The 13,463-nt window shown below is 42.2% G+C and overlaps 1 long non-coding RNA gene across 2 annotated transcripts in view; it reads left to right on the top strand.

The window, feature by feature from the left end:
• LOC139002174 (uncharacterized) overlaps window positions 1–13,463 on the top strand; it is a 123,879-nt gene that overhangs the window by 92,006 nt on the left and 18,410 nt on the right. For both annotated transcript variants that reach the window (XR_011470129.1, XR_011470128.1), the window contains one exon: window positions 7,883–8,060. This is a non-coding gene — a long non-coding RNA (uncharacterized lncRNA). The remainder of the gene's footprint in view (window positions 1–7,882; window positions 8,061–13,463) is intronic.

Here is a 13,463-nt window from a genome sequence, read left to right as displayed (position 1 = left end):
ACCTGCTCACAGAGCATAACCTTTGCCCTGTTGCTTTAACAATTGTTACTGAGAGAACCAGGTAGCTCCCAGATCACAGGATTACTTAATGTACTAGTAAATGTATTTCAGTTGTCTCTATTTGTTACTTGAGTTCCTAAGAAGCCATGAAAGTGTACGAGCTACAGTAGAAACTTCTAGTAAAGTCAAATAGACACCCGTTCACTCTTTTGTCACATTTAGCAATCATAAATATTCAGTAATTTAAATCTTAAAATGATAGTTGTTTGTTTTTAAAAATAGTCATTTTAAGAACCGCAAGGAAGTTCATCTCAGACTATATTTCAAAAAAATAAATATCCTTATTTAGAATTTGAAAGCATCTGAATGAATTCATTAGGATTAAGCATGGCTTCAAGTAACAGTGACTTGAACAAGGTCAAAGTTTATTTCTTTTATCAGGCGAAAATTGATCCAAGGCTAGTATGAGATCCACAATCCTCAAGTATTAACGCTCTTTCCAGCTCACTGTTTTGACATCCTTATGACAGAGTCCTTGTCCTCAAGGTCCAAGAGGGCAGCTGGAGTTCAGTCATCACACCATTTTCCCACATAGCATTGTGGAGAAAAAGATGAAGAATGGGAGAGGACACTCACCAGCTGCCGTCTAAAATGGTTTCCTGGGAGGCTCTGCACCATATGTGTTGGTGTCACATTAGTTAGAACTTAATCACCTGGTCATACCCGGCTACAAAGCGACTGGGAAATGACTATATTCCAGGTGGCTATAAGCCTAGATAAATATTGGGAGTTATATTACTAAGGAAAAAGTAGAATTGATATTGAGGTCTACAACTAGCAACCTGTGCTCCACCGGATAGAGCTCTAGAAATTCTGTTTCCAGGGCAGGTTAGCCATGATTGTTGCTAAGGATGAGAAGATTAGTCTATGTAACTAGTAAGATATGCCTGGCTAGACGTACAAAAAACTGGAGATGGAGATATAGGTTAGAAAGTAGGGATGGAATGTTTTTATTTTAAAATATAAAGAGAAAACGATGAATCAGGAAATGAAATGGTGTGTGTGTGAAAGAAGAGTGAGGCTCTTAATGGATACCTCCACTGCCTTCATGTTACAGAAGTAGGAGAGCAGCAGGGTTGAGGAGAGTCATGTTAAACTGATGGTTGAAAGCAGGGATTCAACAAACGATGGCCCTAGAACCAAGCCCAGGTCACTGCTTTTGTAAATAAAATATTATTAGAACACAGCCACACTCATCATTTATATATTGCCTATGGCCGCTTTCCATGATGTAATGGCAGAGTTGGGTAGTTGTAACAGAGGCCATGTGACCTGCAGAGATGAAAGTATTTGCTATCTAGGCCTTTACAGAAAATGTTTGCTTACCTCTGGTTAAAACATCTGGGTGAGGTGTTTCAACCTCTCACTTGACTACTTGCTATGTTCTTAAAGCAATTTCACATGAAAAATAACAGTGATCCCTAGAGGGTTTGGCTCAGTGGATAGAGCATCGGCCTGCTGATGGGTTCACTTCCAGTCAAGGGCACATGCCTGGGTTGTAGGCCCTATCCCCAGTAGGGGGCATGCAGGAGGCAGCTGATGGATGATTCTCTCTCATCACTGATGTTTCTGTATCTCTCTCCCTCTCCCTTCCTCTCTGAAATCAATAAAAATTTTTTTTTTAAATAATAACAGTGAGTCACAAGTATGATTTAAGCTGTGGCCACAGGATGCAATAGCTGCATATTATTGGGGAAGGACAATATTGCTTTCTTAAGTAATGTGTTATCAATTGCCCCGAAGAAGTTCCTGTTTCTTATTGTAGTTTGTTGGGTTCTTCCCAGAATCTGCGTTCCCTTGTTTCATGGCTATTGGCAATTGAGTGGGAACCTTAGCTCTGACAGATGGTGATAATGTCCCCAAGTGCTACCCACCACACATATTGTTGCTGCTGTTGTTAGAGTGCAACATGGAGATATTTCATTTTCTTAAGCTAATACATTTATTTATTTGAATAAGCAAAACATTGATGCACAAAGCAAAGGAAAAGAAAATCATCTTCTGAATTTCAGATCAAATATCACCTCCTCCAAACAGTGATCTTCTAGATGGAATTATTCTCACCTCTTCTGTCTTCTGTAGCATGCAGCTTGCTCCTCTATTGAACCTATTACATTATGCCTTGTTTTGAGATTGTCTGTGAGCATATCTATCTCCTCCTCTTCTAGAATGTGAACCCCATAGTGGTATATCTTGTTAGTTTCTGAATGCCCAGTGCTCAGCACAATGCCTGGCACCTGATAGGTGCTCAATAAGTGTTCATCACATCTTTTCTCATTATTCTCCATTATAGAGGCAGTCAGATCTGCTTCCAGATGACGTTGTTCTGGCCATACTATTTTCCCTCCCCCGATACTCAGCTGTAAATTACATCTACCTTTATGCACTCCACCAAGAGGTGAAGCAGAAGAGAGAGCAAGGGGTGTTCTTTTCCCATATTCTCCACCTCCCTTCCTCCTGCTTCATTGATCCAAAACACTTGGACCTGTCTTGGCAAGAACTGATTCTGGCAAGAAATGCAGCAGCTTCACTGCCCTGAGTCTTAAACTTTATCATTGAGGAACCGTCTCTTCTTACCCTGACTCTCATCAAAACAAGGCTTTAGCTACAAGGACATAGGATTCCTAGATTTAAAAAACAAATGTATGAAAAACTAATCATGCTGGAAATGGGAACCCACAAGAATAGATACTCCCACGGTGCCCTTCACAGGCCATGGAGCGGCTCTGCCTTTATTAGCAAGGGGCCCATGACAAGGGTCAGAGAATGAGCTCCTTCCTGGCTCCAGCCATGTGCCTGTGGGCCCTTCTGCCTTTCCCTGGGGCTGCTGCCAGGACTGTCCCTTCGTGCCCCAGCTTCCTAGGCACCCAGCAGATGCAGCTGCCAGGCTGAAAGGAAAGAAGAATTGATTTCGGTTTCCAACTTGAGGATGTCCTCACTGCTCTGACCTTGACCAGGGCTATTTCACTTTTTTTGCCAATCCTCAGTCCATAGCCAGAGTTTTGCTCTCAGCAGTGTTTTGATGCATTTCCCCAGGATTTTTTTTTCTTCATTTCTTCTCTGTGGCCTTCCATTTGTGGCCCTATTCTCTGGCCCTCTTCAAACCCAGCAGGGCCTCCTTGCCAACCAGGATAATGATGGGCCCTAAGAGAGCTGCGGCACTGGCTCTTGGCAGGCTGACAGGCACCAGGGAGGACCAGTGGCTGGGAGAGAACTGGGGCCACCTGATCTATCGGATCTGAGAATCCCTTTGACCCTTGTAAACAAAGAGAGATTGGTCCTAATGTTGAGAGGGCTTGACCTATGGCAAGACCTACTTTTACCTCCTTTTCTCATTTAAAAGACGGAAGTAACACCAGGAAGGTACAAATATTCACACAGAGACAATGTCAGCGTAGTGGCAAGAGCTCCTTGGAAGAAAGCAGGCATTGTTTTGGGCTAGAACTATTGAGGATTTGGGAAAGTCATGCAGGAGAACTCAAATTTGGTCAGACTTTCCAACACTAACATCAAACTAGATTAGGCAGTTCTGTAGTCCAGCAGTTATGACTCTATTTCCAGTGAGTATGTCTCATTTTCAGAAGTCAGAATTGTCTAGGAAACACTGATTCCTGCACAGTACTGCTATTCTGTTCACCTCCTCCCCTTGCCGGCCCAATCCTCTCCCCCTGGTCCACATCCCAGCAAAATGTGCTGTGACTCTCTCTGAAGCAACATTTAGCTTTCCTGCTAGGAAACAAAATAAAGAGCTTCAGTTTCCTCTGCAGGCTTGGAGTCAGGAATGCAGAGGCATGAGATCTTGTTCCAGTTCCACCTCGGCTACTTAGATAAGTCGCTTTCTCTCCCTCGGCCTCAATTCCTCGCCCAACCCCCCCCCCCCCCCCCCCCGCCAAAAAAAATAGGCTAAATCTTTTTCTAAGGTTCCTTCCAGGCTCTGCTGCAATAATTCATTCTTAGCTGCACGAAATACATCACAACTCTGAAGGCAAGAGGGAAAATGATTGGCTCTCAGATGCACTGATTTCTCTTTGCAGTACAAATGGAAACTTTACAGAGGCCGCTGCCATATTGACTCAGACATGGGGGCAGGAGAATTATGGTTAGAGAAAGCTGTGCTCCAGAGTCCTGGGCTTCCATTCCTCTTGATAATCCACAGAGTTGACTCATACTCCTCTACTGGCATCTATAGAGGCAGCAGAAATCCTCTTCTTGAAGCATCATCCCTGCCCTCCACTGCCCATCCACTTTACTACACATGGAGTGAGCATTTTTATGTACCAGGCACTATTAGAAACACAAAAAATTAATTAGGTAAGATCCCTTTTCAAATCAAGCTCACTATATTTGTAGGAATAAGAACCAGAAAGGTGAAAACCCAGGGGTCCTAGTTGAAAAGTCATTTCATCCTCTTTTTCACCTGTCCAGGGAGAGAACTGAGTAGAGGTTCAGATCTGTGATATCAAACACACCTCATATCAAACTTGGGCAAGTTAATCTCACTCGTTCAGTTTTCTCACCTTCAAAATGGCACAATAATGGAAATTCTCTCAAAGGATTAGTGAGATAATGCATGCAAAAGTTAATTTTCTTGCCACAGATATTTTTTGAGGGCTTTGTGTATTTTTGGAAGATAACTAAGAATGTAATTTCAAGTGTAGGGGTGGCCCCCTCTCCTCGTGAATTTTTCAGTGTGCCGCAAACATTAGTTAGATATTACACAAATAAATATATAAGTGTAAGTAACGGTAAGTACTATGTGTCATTTGGGTTTTCCAGGGAGCAGATGCAAAGACAGAAATAGAAGCATAAGAAATTTATAGGGGTCAATGCCTGAGAAATGTTAAGGGCAGAGGAAGCAGACTTGGGCAGGAAGAGCCTCCGTCCGCAATGCAGATCTGTCAAAGGCTCAGCCAGTCCAAGAGGGACGGAGGAACAAAGATTGCCCATTAGAGGAATACTATGTCGAACAGAAATAACCAGGCACTAGGACCACCCACTGTGTCTTTAGTTTGGGGGTGTCCTGGATGTGGCCTTGGCTAGAAAGCTGAGGCAGATCTGAAAGGCACCAAAAGAAGGCATTCAGTCAACAGCACTCTGTGCACATGAATAGCAGTCACTGTTCTAAGAACTTCACCTATATTATCTCATTTAATTCTCACAACACCTCTATGAAGTATGATTCTCGTCCCTATTTTGTAATGTTGAATGATGAATATCACCCAGTCCCCTGAGCTCTAAAGAGAAAGAAATTTTCCTTTGGCAGCTAAGCATTGTTGCTTGTTGCCCCTTGGTGAGGAAGGGAGAGGGTCGCTGGAAAAGGTGATGGAAGACAAATGGCTCCAGGAGGTGAAGTTAACTCCCAGAGAGAAAGGTCGGGGAGTGGGAAGCAGAGGGAGGAGATGGAGGTAAGAAGGAAGTGAAATTTGGAAAGGAGAGAAGTTTATAAAATACTTTAAAGAGGTGTTGGGTATCCCTTTTCCATCTCCTTCAGAAACTTCAGTGAAGCTCTACCTTGCCCTTTAGAATTTTCTGCCTCAGGTTTGCTTTAGTCTCCAACATTGTGCTGAGTCGGGCCCTGATAAGAGCTGGAGAGCCCAGAGGAAAGGTCTCTGAGAACTTTGGAGGCGTGTGCATTACAGAAATTAACTTTACATGGAGGCACCTCTTTCTATGGATCTGGGGAGTAAGAAGGAGGAACAAGGAGGGGAAGGAGTGTCTATACTGCAGTGAAGGGAAGTTTTGAAAGCAGAGACTGGGAGCAGAGGCCTTGGAACCCCCAACTTTATCAAAGCAATCCTGAAGGCTCAGGCTTAGGGACCAAAGAGTGGAGGCTGCACTGAGGCCACAGCGAAGGTGAAGAGCCTGGATTTCTACCAAATTGGGGCTAAATTTACACTCTTCTGTTTCCTCTTCTTTAACATTCTGCTCATTGACTTCCTCCACCAACCCAGGAAATAGACTTGACCTCCTTATTTTCAAGTTGCTGGTGGCAGGAAGAACAGCAAAGCTTTGCTCAAGGAAGAGCTATTATAAAATAATTGTAATTAGTGTGATAATTGTAAATGGAGCAGAGAGAGAAGCTCCATTTCTTCTGCAGAATTCAGGACTCTATTTGCATTTGAAAAACAATCTCATTAGAGCAGTACATTAGACTATAAGGTATTTTCCAGGAAAATATTTTAGAAGAATCATGGCAATCTTGTGCTTGTGTGCATGCAGACACAGATGCACACTCTTAATTTTCCAATTAAGAGTACATAGTTACTTTTTCAATTAAAAAGCACTCAGAAAGTGAAATAAACTGACCACTAAATTTAAAGAGGAAAAGACTTGTGGAAAGCTATATGGCAAGGTTAAGAGAAATGTGGAATTAAAACCTTGTAAAAATAATTGAGTTAAAAACTTTCTAAGGGAATTAGCCCATCTCATTGATTTAGGTAGTTATAAAAGTAATTACATTTTTCAGAAATTTTAATTGGGTGGCTGCAATCAGATGCACATGGGGATTTCCTCCTGATGCTAGAGTTGCAATCAACATGTTTAATTCATCGATGGGGTATGTGAAATCCCCCAACCCAAAGGGCCACCATGCATCTAAAATCGCCCTCAAATGGCTTCCTATTTTTCATGTTCCTCTTCCAAGGCTTTTTACTCTTGGCTAAACCTCTTCACATATTAGGCTATTTAGTTTCTTTCCTCCTTACCCTCACCTTCTTTATACATATTTCATAGTTTTCTCTCTGGGTTCAACAATCACAGAAAATAAAACTGTTTAGGACTGAGAGAACTTTAATGACCATCCTGTGCTATTCTCCCATCTTATAGGTAAGAAATCCAGGACAACATTGGTTAATTTTCCCAGGATTATGCAGCTGCTTAAAGGCAGGAGTGGTGAAAAGACTAGAACCCAGGTCCCTTCCCACCGGCCTCCTGCTTTGCTCTTCAATAACTTTCCCCGGGGCAGCTCTCTTTTAATTTTTCCTCCTGGGGCCTCTGCCAGTTCACTAAGGCGCACCTTTTGACATGGAACTGAGTACGACACACACACACAATATGTTTATACAAGGGCCACCAATGCCTTGGTTTGTTTCCTAAACACATTTTGTGGCCTTTTGACCTACTTTGCACATTGGGCATATGTCTTACTTTAAGTAGGCTGACCCAAATGCCTTCCCTCTATGAGAAGTCTTAAAATAGGAAAACAGAAAATCCTCTATTTAAAAAAAAAGAAAAGAAAAGAAAACAAATGCCAACAGCAAACTAGAAAAGTCATGATCCCATCACTTTTCCCACCACCGTAATCATATGCTATACTTCCTCCAGGCTGTTCTCCTAGGCATTCCTTTTTAAATGTCATTGTTATCTGTCCTTAGCCTGACTTAGCTGAAACCAAGTGTTGGAATAAGTTATACAACTGTCTTGCTCTTCCTCAGAATTGGTGGAAGCACATCCTGAGAGCACCAACACATCTAGAGCCTCACCCAGCACATGATTTGGGGAGTGGAAAATTACTTTTGTCATTCTGTGGTTGGGGGTGGGGGGGGGGGGGGGTTGTGGCATAGACCACTACTTAACTATTTAATATTTATATTCCCTTTGACTTTACTAAAAGAACTCCAATTTTACTTAAAGTGTGAAGCTTAAAAACGATGTGTCTGCAGCCCCTCTTTTAATTAGGATTGATTATGTGAAACAGATTTGGTGAAAAGATGTAAGCAAAAATCACAGGATGGCATATTGCAAAGAATGCACTTTGAAACATACTGGCTGACTCCATATGTTTGCTCTCCCCACTTCCTCCTTGCTCCTACCTGTATGGTAGCTGTGATGGCTGGAGCTGCAGAAACCACCCGTGACCAGGAGGTAATCTTGAAGGTGGAAACTACAAATGAAGGATGTTGGCAGCTGGAAGAATAAGGCGGGGACATCGATGATATTTTGATGCTACTATACCAGCTCTGGACTACCAACTTCCCAACTTTACGTTATTTGAGAGAAAGGTATGTGTTCATCTTGTTTAAGGCACACTTTTATTAGATTTTTTTTACTTGATGTTAAAAATTACTGATACAGGATCCCAATATCTATGAAATGCTTTCAGAGAACACCCTCTTTGGATTCGCTAATGGTTCTCCTAAGTCTGGATCTTTAGTTACTTGGGGTTTCCCAGGCCTCTCCATGCACCCCATGCCTTCCTCATTGGTGCCTTGACAAGGCCAGAACCTCACCCCCTGGACTCCTTGGGTTTTAGGCTCAGCTCTCAGAGATTCATCAGTACTGTCAACAAATTGGGAGCTGGTATAAAAGACATCACTGGGACAGCTCTAATTCTAAAATGTGGGCCCTCAATGGCTTCCTTCTCTGCCTTTAACAGGGACTGCTCAGAAAATCTAACCCAGAGATTACATCATTTCTCCCTTGGGATTCTCACTTGCCTTTCTGTATCACGCAGAGCAATTATGCACACGCATACACCCCAATGTTTACCTCCATATTTTATCCCCACCACCTGTCATGACTCGGCAAACAGAGGACATTCTGGCTACCAGGACTCCCTCTCAGAATTATAAACAACAGCAAGACATTACTTTCTCTTACACAAAGGTAAAAGACAAAAGGAAAACCAGTTCAAAAGCAGTTCAGGTGGTGGAACTATTGGTGTTTCCTTATTGCTGCTTTCAGGCTTCCCATATTTTCTTTGATTATAATACATGGTAACAGATGGTAATATTCCTGAGCACTGATTCTGGGCCAGGCACCCTGCTTAAGCACATTCCATGTTTTATCTCACTTAATCCTCTTTACAAATCTATGGATTCACATATAAGGAAACTAAAGAAATTAAGTAACTTATCATTGAGTAACTTGCGTCTGGGTCCAGGTTTATCCGACATTAAAGTCAGGATTCTTAGCTACTACACCATTATTTTTATAATGGAAAAAGTACATGCATTTTTAAAAGGTGATAGATGTTGAGACTAGACACTTTAGTCATGGATTTACCTTAAGGAGCTGTACTGTTCTAAATGTGAGAGGGTACGTGGTATGGTGGTATATATGGCATGGTGGTTAAGAGCCTGGATTCTGGAGTGAGAGCTCATGAGCTCAACTTCCTAGCCTCTCGCCTCGCTAACTCTGTGACCCAGGGCAAGTTACATAACTTCTCTATGTCATATTTTCTCAGTTTATAAAATGGAGATAACAATAGCACCTACCACAGGGTTATTGTGAAGATTAAATAAATTATATTATGGAAATGCTTAAAGAGTGCCTGGCATATAGGAAGCACTATGAAAGTATTTGTTGTTTTGTTTTTGTTATTTTATTCTAAGAGATTTTGAAGCCCGTCTTGTATTCTCTTAAAAAAAAAACACAATTTGAGCTATAAATCTCCTAAGCTCCTGCATCAAGGATTTTAAGAACGAGGCTACCTGTCTTTCTCAATGGAATAAGCTGTAAGGTAAGGGGTGATGAATGCATGGTGATCAGTCTCTTTCAGGGCTGCATGGCTGTGCCTTGCAGGGAGAAGTTTTAACTGTGCAAGCAAACCTTAGAGCAAAAACGTCCTGTTCATCTTCCCCCCCCCCCCCGCCCTTTGTGTAATAAATTTAATTATTATTAAAATCATTATGTTATCAAAGTTCTAGTCATTACTTTTAAGAGCAGGGAAGAAAAATGTCTAGAAATTACCAAATAAAACTATTTCTGCAGCAATTATTTCTGCTGCAAAAATAAAAGTACAATATATGGAAGAAGAATATTTTTGCAGCAGAAACAATAATTGCTTAATATTATGTTCAAAAAGCAAAGTGAGACTTTCTGATAATAAGCAAATGGATGAATACAAGAGCTTGAGTTTCATTGTGGGAAGAATTTCTAAGGGGCTCAGGTTTTCCAAAGTGATGGTCCCTGCTCAGAAGCTAGAGAACATGATCTTCCAGCTGATGTCAATGGCTCCCAAGTCGAGGCCCAAGGGGGGTGGGGGTGGGGGGAAGAAATATCAGGTGAAATCAGCTAGATGAATGCAATTGGGGAAAAACAGAGACAATGGTGGCTCCTTTGGTCTGCAGTGGTCGGCAAACTGCTGCTCGCGAGCCGCATGCGGCTCTTGGTCCCTGGAGTGTGGCTCTTCCACAAAATACCACGTGCGGGTGCACACGTACAGTGCAATTGAAACTTCGTGGCCCATGCGCAGAAGTCGGTATTTTGTGGAAGAGCCACACTCCAGGGGCCAAAGAGCCGCATGTGGCTCGTGAGCCGCAGTTTGCGGACCACTGGTAGGGGAGTATAAATAAAACAAGTAATGCTCTCCCACTTCTCACCTCTGCCCACTGTCAAGTTCTTCTCCAAGTCATAGTACTTTTTAGACTCTGGGAGTTCCCCCTCTCTAGGACAATGGCTCAGCTGTTAAACAGCTCTTATGCTGAACTGACATCTGCCTTCTTAACTTGTACTCCTTGCGCTAGCTCTACATCTTGGCAGGGAAAGACAAACTTATTCTGTCTGTGACACTTGAGCCTTTAAAATATTTACAGTGACATGGTGTTCCTTTGGTTGACTATTTTTTCTTCTCCAGGCTAAATGCTATTATATTAATTATCTCTGATTTCCTGATTCTCACCATCCTATTTGCTTTGCTGTAGTTGGTCAATATCCCCCAAGAATTGTGGTACCTACCACGGAACCCAGTACTTGAGTGTGGTCTAACCACAGCCCACAGAGGACCAGGGCTGCCTATGATCCCCACCTCACTTCCCTGCATGCAGTCAATGGTTTTTTTCAGCAGACACATCATAGTGTTGGAAAATATTCAACCTGTAATTAATTAAAGTCCCCAGTTCTTCCATATGAACAAACATTGTCCAGGTAACTCATCCATCCTGAACAGCTGGTTTTCTTTTTTTACCCTAAATTTAGAATTCTGCAATTATCTCTGATATATTTCATCTTATTGAGTTAGACAAGACACTCCAGAGTGTCTAGACAATTCTGAATTTTGTTTTAGTTCTGTAGCTATATTTTCCAGCTTTGTGTCATTGTAGGTTTAGTAAAAATGGCATTTAATTCGTTGCTGCATTGCCAAAATGAAGCAAACTTTTCTGACATTATTGAAAGTGTAGGCTTGGATACACAATGCAGAATGACTTCTAAATTAGTTTGAGCAATTTATAGACAGCTTTTTGAAATCCTCTCCAACCCACCTGAAGAAGACATAAGGCACACAAAGAAGAAAAAGGGGCCTCTTTGATGTGGGAAGTGAGCAAGGGGGGAAAAAAACACACAGAAGAAAATGGAGGCCCTACCTGCACCTTCCTCCCTAGTCTCCTGTCCCTGGTCCCAGGATTGGACCCTCTTGTACTCTGACCCAGATATCACCCCTTGGGGCTGGATGAGGCTGATGATATGTTTATAACACCGCCTAGACCGGCGGTTCTCAACCTGTGGGTCGCGACCCTTTGGGGGTCGAACGACCCTTTCACAGGAGTCGCCTAAATACATCCTGCATATCAGATATTTACATTACGATTCATAACAGTAGCAACATTACAGTTATGAAGTAGCAACCAAAATAATTTTATGGTTGGGGGACACCACAACATGAGGAACTGTATTAAAGGGTCGAGGCATTAGGAAGGTTGAGAACCACTGTCCTAGACCATGGCTCAGTCTGGGTACCCAGCTTCCCTCTCCAGGAAGATCCCAGGCCACAGATTACATCAAGGCATCATTTTAACAGGATGGACATCAAATGCAGCAGCTCCAGGCTGTATAAGACTCAGCCCTTCGATAGTTCTTCAGCTTGGTCTTCCTCCCTCTTCCTTCACTTTCATGGGATCAGTATCAGACAGAGAAGGAGTTTTTCCCTCGTTGGTTTATTTCTTCCTATTTAGACCTAGTTAGAGAAATTGGGGCCTCACTTTTATGGGCTTAATGTTGGGAAAACAAAGCTTACTAATAAAGCCAAGGAAAAGAAACCATTTTATGGCCAGGACCTGCTGACCAGTATGTTTTCTCTGATACAGCTGAAATGAAAAAATACCCTCTGAACCTGAACATTTTCGGTCTGACTTTTACAGCTGCCTTCCCATCATAATCACAGTCTCTAGGAAATTCTCTTACTTGGGCTCATATGGGCTTCTTTTTCCTCATATCCCAAGGTCAGGCCATAGCAAATGGAACTTTAAAAATGTCCTACACAGTCATCAGAGTGGGAGGCATAAAGCAAGAGAGTAAAAGACCATTATTTAGCTGCTGGCCCTAGAATCAGGCCTGGATTTCAGTAGTGGATTCTCTACGTAACAGCCATGTGATCCTGGGCTAATTACTTTATTTCTTTGTTCCTCAGAGATGGATAAATAAAAATTGAGTTGATGTAATAAGAGTGAATCAAAAGTTTGTAAGCTAGTTAGTACAGTGTCTTGCATCTATAAAATACCCAATAAATACTAGTTATTTTAAACTAGTCTTCTAAGATATACATAGATATGTATGTGTATATGTGTATATATATTTGTGTGTGTGCATGTTTACATTCAGTTTTGTTTTTCTAGTATCCATTTGTTATGCTTTGATCTAATACAATTAAGAAACATGGCAACAGTTGTCTCCAGATTTTCAAAGCCTGATCATATCAGCAATCTAGTCTAATCTAGAAATCTAGATTCTTTTAACAATTGAAGAAATTGAGGCCCAGGAGGAAAAGGGAGCTTTCCAAGATACACAGCAAGTGAATGGCAGAACTAGGACTCTAAACCAGGTAGCCAGACTCCCAATTGTCCACAATTAATGCCCTTTTTTTCCCCCCAGAAAGGAACCAGAATTAGCTTCCATTTCCAGCCTGGCCAGTGTTGCCCAGTGATTGATCGTTGACCCATGAACCAGGAGGTCATGGGTTCGATTCTCTGTCAGAGCACATGCCTGGGTTTTGGGCTCCATCCCCAGTAGTGGGCATGCAAGAGGCAGCCGATGGATGATTCTCTCTCATCACTGATGTTTCTATCTCTCCCTCTCTTTTCCTCTCTCTGGAATCAATCACACACACACACACACACACACACAACTTCCCACTTCCAAAGCCCCTGTTTACTAAGCAGCAAGGGATCATGGGGAAAAAACCACATAAAACTTGGAACTGAATGGGCTTAGATTCAAATCCCAATTCTACCACTTACTGCTTGCAAGTAACTTTAGCAAATTGACCTCTTTGAGCCTCAATTTCTTTACCTGGCAAATGGGGTTATTTACCCCTTATTAGTAGTTTTTATGATGCATAAGACATACCAACTATGAAAGCACAGTGCCTAGTATATTGGGATGCCAATCCCACATTGGCCCCCTCCTTAGAGGATGCTTACTTGGTTCCACTGATTTGGGTGCTCTGCTGGAAGCAAGCCACTGCCAGG

Source organism: Myotis yumanensis, unplaced genomic scaffold, assembly GCF_028538775.1.
Source record: "Myotis yumanensis isolate MYYU_CA2020_CCGP unplaced genomic scaffold, mMyoYum1.0.hap1 SCAF_2, whole genome shotgun sequence".
NCBI lineage: Eukaryota > Metazoa > Chordata > Mammalia > Chiroptera > Vespertilionidae > Myotis > Myotis yumanensis.
This window is presented reverse-complemented; position numbering and strand designations above follow the sequence as displayed.